Source organism: Montipora capricornis, chromosome 3 (genome assembly GCF_036669925.1).
Source record: "Montipora capricornis isolate CH-2021 chromosome 3, ASM3666992v2, whole genome shotgun sequence".
NCBI classification, from domain to species: Eukaryota; Metazoa; Cnidaria; class Anthozoa; order Scleractinia; family Acroporidae; genus Montipora; species Montipora capricornis.
In genome coordinates, this window is record NC_090885.1 from 10,095,878 (window position 1) to 10,103,377 (window position 7,500).

Below are 7,500 nucleotides of genomic sequence, written 5' to 3' on the forward strand. Positions count from 1 at the left end.
CTGTATTTTTATGCATTTAGTATTGCATAGACCCTTTGCATAAATGGCGCCTAAATTTGAATAACAATGCTTTGTACATCCTTAGCCTCGTACTTATGTTTCTAGACAAAGGACTTTTCACATGAATCTGAGGCTTAGGATGTACATTGCCATTAATGCAAAGGGTCTATAAACCACAATTTCCAGACTATTATGCTGACTTCCATGACACTATCGTGAATTCATCCTTGTTTGATGAATCACGGCTTCATTTGGATTCGTAAGTTGATTCATATCATCGGGTCTTGAAGTCTACCTTTGATGTTTATGCCCCCGAAAGGACCCGTCAGGTCGTTCTTCGTCCTTGTGCGCCTTGGTATTCAACTGAAATTGATGTTCAAAAGAACATAAGGAGGAAGCTCAAACGTAAATGGCCACCTACAAGATTACCTGAAGATAGAGAACGCTATATGTTTCAGAACAGTGTTGTTAATGAGATGATTGGCTCCGCGAAGCACACATTTTATTCATCAGTGATCCACGAAAACTCAGGGAACTCTGGACTTCTTTTTATTAAAGACAAAAGAGAAGCTTCTGCTCTCCAATCCGGTCCAGCGTTATACATCTGGGCCTAATAACTGTTCTCTGTCCCATTAATTCGTGGAATATTCTAGTAACAAAATTCAAATTCGCAAAGATCTTGGCGAAGTTGTTCGAATTGTGATTGACGGTCAAGTTACTTCAACGACAGATCGGTTATTTTACTATTACTCGATTTATCGGCTGCGTTTGATACTGTCGACGATCATTCGATTTTGTTATCAAGACTACAGAATCGTTTTGGTATTAGGAACATTGCTCTTAATTGGTTTCATTCGTACCTTCACTCACGCGAATTAGTCCAGCTGTTATCGACCAAAAAAACATTCATTGTTCAATTTGATGATAAAAACATGAAATTTGTCCACATCAGTAATGACCCTAAGACTAACATTTTGTGATATAGGGCCATTCCAAATAAACGTCTGGACATGAGAACAGTTTGTTTCTGTTAATTGAATTGAATCGTCGAAGTAATAATAATAATAATAATAATAATAATAATAATAATAATAATAATAATAATAATAATAATAATAATAATAAAGAAGGTTCTTACAGGCGCATTTAAAAATATCAATGCGCTTACAATAAGGTAAAAAATGTACTGCTCTAATCATATGGACTGATAGATGTTCATATAAATACTTATTTAAATGCTAATTGAAAAAAGTAAGTTTTTCAATTTTTTTAAAAGTCATTTACTGATTTAGAGTTTTTTATATGTTCTGGAAGTAGCATTTACCTTGCGGGGTACCACATGGTTCTGTGCTGGGACCCTTATTGTATTCCCTTTATACAAGTCCACTGGGTGACATAGCCAGGAAGCATAGCATACCGTTTCATCTCTATGTAAATGACATGCAGTTATACTTGTCGTTTACATGCAATTGTCCTAATCGCCTATCCAGTACATAGTTCTAAATATTGTCCACAACCACCCCTCGACTATATACGAGTCGACGAAGAAGTAATCAAGTCTAGTAAACAGGCCAGGAACTTGGGAGTTGGATTCAACCAATGTTTAGATTTCAAAGAACACGTTAAAATAACATGCAAGAGCGCATTTTTCCGCATACGCAGTATAGCTAAAATTAGGCGATACCTATCCCAGAGTAGTACTGAGACTATTGTTCACGCTTACATAACATCGCGTTTGGACTATTGTAATGCCCTGTTGTACGGTCTCCTAAAGTATCTGATTAATAATAGACTTCACCTTTTACAGAACCCAGCAGCTCGCCTTGTTACCTTGACTATGAAGGCAGGAAAATATCACACCAATACTAAGGAGCTTACATTGGCTGCATAGTTTTTAAAATGTTGTTACTAACTTACAAAGCTCTGACTGGACTGGCCCCTGATTACATTAAAGATCTATTGGGGTATAATGACTCTCGTCGAACACTAAGATCTTCAAACAACAAGTTGCTGATGAGTCTAGAGCAAATCTTAAAACGTATGGTAAAAGAGGTTTTTCCGTGGCGGCCCCAAGGCTCTGGAATAAACTACCACTCCGGATCAGGTTCTCATCATCACAGGCAGTTTTTAAGGCTAATCTTAAGACTTAACTTTTTAAGCGTGCATTTGATTAATTTTGTAGTTTTTACTTGTAGTTCTTTTGTTTACTTTTTCTTTGAAACCTTATCGTATTATATTGCGCATTTAATTCTTAGGATTTTAATTTTGAGGGTTTTAAAGCGTCATGGACAATTAATGGAAGATGGCGCTATATTGATTGATTGACTGATTGATTTGTAGCTGTTCCTTTAATTTTAACATCACTTTCTTGAATACGTACACAAGCACCAAGAACAAGGTGTTAAACCATCGAACAGAAAATTGTATTTAAAAACCAAGTAGTTAGACAACAATAGTCTTTCGGATTTCAGGTACGCTGACATTTCATCAGAAGCACTTGTTTTCAACATTTGGAACCTCATTATAGCGGTAAGCTGCCTCATGCAATTTGCCTTATCAAACATTAAAATCTTATTTTCGCGTGAAATTCTTACGAGAACATCTCCATAATTGGACTTGGAGGCCTTCGGGAAGAGTATCTGTTTTTTAATATTGGTCAATATTATCGTTATTTTCCTTGTCAACTTATTTAAGCTTCTGTTGCCTAAAAAGTTCATTTCCACTAAGGCAGACCAAAAATTTTCTTGGTCAATTTATGACAGCCGATGAACATGCATGATAGGTCAAGTTGGCGGTTTCGAAAATACAGGAGTTTGTCTGCAAGAGTTCCTCCTTGTCTCGCCCCATTTTTCGCGGGCCAAAACATAAAAATCCCTTGTGTCCCCCCACGGAAACGCTTGCTACGCGGGCTACTTTGGATCTTGATTGGTTAAAAATTGGTCAGCAAAAGCAAGCAAGGTTACAAGACATCCTTTCTTCCAGAATAAACATGTCATACGCCATGAAGTAAGAAATGATACCAAAAGAACTCGAATACTAATGCAAAATAACACGAAAAGAGTTTTATAATAATTTCCTCCTTAACGCATTTCATGTTATGCCCATCAATCACTTCTATATTAAATCGGGCTCTTCTCTTTTTTGGAGGGGTTAGCTTTGAAAATGAAATGATTTGACTTTGCAATATGACAACTTACTGCAGCACGTCTTAGCAGGTTCGACTCCTGCCGAAAGGCGTTCGGATTTAATCCAATTAACCTCGAGTCACCATCGATCAAAAACATATCTCTTCACAGAGCAAGTTATATGTAATTGAAACTGGTTTGCATAGCATGAGTCATTTATTCATAGGAAAAAGATATGTAAACTGAATGAACGACTTACCAGTGTCAGTCCAAACTGATAATTTTCAAAAGCCAAAGTTTCGTCTCGTAACTCTAAAAACTTTAATTTCATGTGGTTACCCACTGCCAATTCTCTCGGTAAAACATTATCAAGTGGGATATAACTTTCTAACACAAATCACTGATGCCTACGCAAACACCGTGGATCGAGATCAAATGATGTGGAAAGAAAAAATAGAGGGTAGTATAGTTTGATGAAAGGTAATGAGAACGCATACATTACACGAGTCTCTGGTATTGCTTAAAGCGAGTAGACATTAAGGGTTTGTTATGGCTAAAACTGATTGAATGCATTCTTAATCGTCTTTTTGCTTTGTGACACCCTCATTTTTGAATCTAAGAACTAAAACCTTCTCTGTTAAGGAATAATTCAAGATACATCGTTTACTTACTTTCTCGAAGTGTAAGAAAAGAATGGAGGGCAGTATATAGTTCGATCAAGAAACAAATAATTTATTACACCCCTCAAGCTGATGTTACTAATGTTAACTTGCAACGACAGGCAAAGAACTTATTATACCCAGGAAGCTAATATTACTCAATACCTTGCAATGTTCCTTAATATAATCTTTTGAATAGGAATGATAAATCCCGGAGAACAAAAAATTAAGGGATAAATAATACTTGTGGATCATTTGGATTCGTCATTTGCAACATTGATCATTAAGTGACGATGGTCACTTCAGAAGATAAACATATAGGGAATTCTGACATAGTCACTAACTTGATCCAAAGTGAGTAAAGAGAAACAACAAAATGTAACGCAAAACTCATCAGAACTGGTTTATCACACATTACTTGTTCGTGTTCTTAAGGAATGAGTAACAGTAAACAACTTACCAAAGGGATGCTAATCGATGCGAGGTCCTCGACGAGAAGAAATGACTCTGCAAAATTTGATGATTTAATGTGCATGGTTATCCATGCATTATCGAATCTTGTACGAAAACTTTTAACTTTTATAACATAATTCCCTTATGCCTAGTATGCCATAAAATGTAGAACCGGAGCGGAAAGCTGAAAAGTTCGCAAGAGAACTAACAGGAGCAGCTAGGAGAAGAATGAAGTCATTTCATACTCGAGCAAACTGCGCAACTGATCAGTGAAGCAGTTCAAGTTGAACACTGTAGCTGATCGAAAAGAGATCACTGTTCTATTGCTCCGAACAACTCCAGTAATGGTTTCGTTCGGTAAGGTTCAAAGCTGTCATGAGAACGCATGCATTATACGAGGCTCTGGTCTTGCTTGGCTTTAAGTACGACTTTAAAACGAATAGACATTAAGGGTTTGAAGTTATAGCTAAAACTGATTGAATGCATTCTTAATCGTCATTTTGCTTTGTGACACCCTCATTTTTGAATCTAAGTGGATTCAAGAACTAAAACCTTCTCTGTTCAGGAACAATTCAAGATACATCGTTTACTTACTTTCTCGATGTGTAAGGAAAGAACTTGGAGGGCAGTATATAGTTCGATCACACAAGCGTGAAACAAATAATTTATTACCGTGACCCCTTAAGCTAATTGTTACTTATTACCTTGCAACGACAGACAAATATCTAATTACACCCAGCAAGCTAATATTACTAAATACCTTGCAATGTTCCTCTTTAAAACCTTTTGAGCAGGAATAATGAATCCCGCTGAACAAAAAAATTAAGGGATAAATAATACTGGTGGATCATTTGGGTGCGTCATTCGCAACTGATAATGAATGACGATGATCATGATCACTTTAGAAAATCCAAAGTGATCAGTAAAGAGAAAACAAAAATAAAGTAACGCAAAATTCATCAGAAGTGGTTTAGCACACATAAATTACTTGTTCGTGTTATTAAGAAAGGAGTAAGAGTGAGCAACTTATCAAAATGGATCTTATTCGATGCGAGGTCCTCGACAACAAGAAATGACTGATGATTTGATGTGGTTATCCATGCATTATCGAATCTTGTCCGAAAACTTTTAACTGCCACAACAAAATTCCCTCATTTATTCCTAGTATGCAATAAAAATGTAGAACTGGAGCGGAAAGCTGAAAAGTTCGCAAGAGAACTAACAAATGGAGCAGCAAGGAGAAGAAGTCATTAATTCATACTCGAGAAAGCTGCGCAACTGATCAGTGAAGTAGTTCAAGTTGAACACTGATCGAGGTGAGATGACTGTTCCATTGCTCCGAACAACTCATTAATTAATGGTTTCGTTCGGCAAGGTTCAAAGCTGTAATGAGAACGCATACATTACACGAGTCTCTGGTATTGCTTAAAGCGACTAGAGATTAAGGGTTTGTTCTGGCTAAAACTGATTGAGTGCATTTTTAATCGTCTTTTTGCTTTGTGACACCCTCATTTTTGAATAGATCTAAGAACTAAAACCTTCTCTGTTAAGGAATAATTCAAGATACATCGTTTACTTACTTTCTCGAAGTGTAAGAAAAGAATGGAGGGCAGTATATAGTTCGATTAAGAAACAAATAATTTATTACACCCCTCAAGCTGATGTTACTAATGTTAACTTGCAACGACAGGCAAAGAACTTATTATACCCAGGAAGCTAATATTACTCAATACCTTGCAATGTTCCTTAATATAATCTTTTGAATAGGAATGATAAATCCCGGAGAACAAAAAATTAAGGGATAAATAATACTTGTGGATCATTTGGATTCGTCATTTGCAATATTGATCATTAAGTGACGATGGTCACTTCAGAAGATAAACATATAGGGAATTCTGACATAGTCACTAACTTGATCCAAAGTGAGTAAAGAGAAACAACAAAATGTAACGCAAAACTCATCAGAACTGGTTTATCACACATTACTTGTTCGTGTTCTTAAGGAATGAGTAACAGTAAACAACTTACCAAAGGGATGCTAATCGATGCGAGGTCCTCGACGAGAAGAAATGACTCTGCAAAATTTGATGATTTAATGTGTATGGTTATCCATGCATTATCGAATCTTGTACGAAAACTTTTAACTTTTATAACATAATTCCCTTATGCCTAGTATGCCATAAAATGTAGAACCGGAGCGGAAAGCTGAAAAGTTCGCAATAGAACTAACAGGAGCAGCTAGGAGAAGAATGAAGTCATTTCATACTCGAGCAAACTGCGCAACTGATCAGTGAAGCAGTTCAAGTTGAACACTGTAGCTGATCGAAGTGAGATGACTGTTCCATTGCTCCGAACAACTCCAGTAATGGTTTCGTTCGGTAAGGTTCAAAGCTGTCATGAGAACGCATGCATTATACGAGGCTCTGGTCTTGCTTGGCTTTAAGTACGACTTTAAAGCGAATAGACATTAGGGGTTTGTTATAGCTAAAACTGATTGAATGCATTCTTAATCGTCATTTTGCTTTGTGACACCCTCATTTTTGAATCTAAGCGGATTCAAGAACTAAAACCTTCTCTGCTCAGGAAAAATTCAATATACATCGTTTACTTACTTTCTCGATGTGTAAGGAAAGAACTTGGAGGGCAGTATATAGTTCGATCACACAAGCGTGAAACAAATAATTTATTACCGTGACCCCTTACCTTGCAACGACATACAAATATCTGATTACACCCAGCAAGCTAATATTACTAAATACCTTGCAATGTTCCTCTTTAAAACCTTTTGAGCAGGAATAATGAATCCCGCTGAACAAAAAAATTAAGGGATAAATAATACTGGTGGATCATTTGGGTACGCCTTTCGAAACTGATCATGAGTGACGGTGATCATGATCACTTTAGAAAATAAACATATAAGGAATTCTGACATAGTCACTAACTTGATCCAGACTGCGTAAAGAGGAAACAACAAAAAGTAACGCAAAATTCATCAGAACTGGTTTATCACACATAAATTACTTGTTCGTGTTTTTAAGAAACGAGTAACAGTGAGCAACTTACCAAAATGGATGCTAATCGATGGGAGGTCCTCGACGACAAGGAATGACTCAGCAAGATTTGGTGATTTAATGTGGTTATCCATGCATTATGGAATCTTGTCCCGGGAATCTTGTACTAAAACTTTTAACTTTCATAACAAAATTCCCTTATTTCAGCTCCACCACGCAGTACGCAAAATGAGCAAAAAACCATTAGGTTTA

At 36.5% G+C, this 7,500-nt stretch overlaps 1 protein-coding gene across 7 annotated transcripts in view; it reads right to left on the bottom strand.

Annotated features, from left to right (window-relative positions):
• LOC138042125 (tetratricopeptide repeat protein 28-like) overlaps positions 1-7,346 on the bottom strand; it is a 25,803-nt gene extending 18,457 nt beyond the window's left edge. Inside the window, exons 1-5 of one of the 7 annotated variants that reach the window (XM_068887901.1) lie at positions 6,850-6,907; positions 6,266-6,312; positions 4,998-5,046; positions 4,245-4,291; positions 296-363 (exon numbers count right to left, since the gene is read on the bottom strand). The gene's annotated coding sequence lies outside the window, so the exon portion shown is untranslated. Of the gene's footprint in view, positions 1-295; positions 364-4,244; positions 4,292-4,831; positions 4,922-4,997; positions 5,047-6,265; positions 6,313-6,849; positions 6,908-7,300 lie in introns of those variants that run through there. The other 6 variants (XM_068887902.1, XM_068887905.1, XM_068887906.1 and 3 more) reach the window with 6 other exon arrangements.
• Positions 7,347-7,500: the final 154 nt, after the last annotated feature.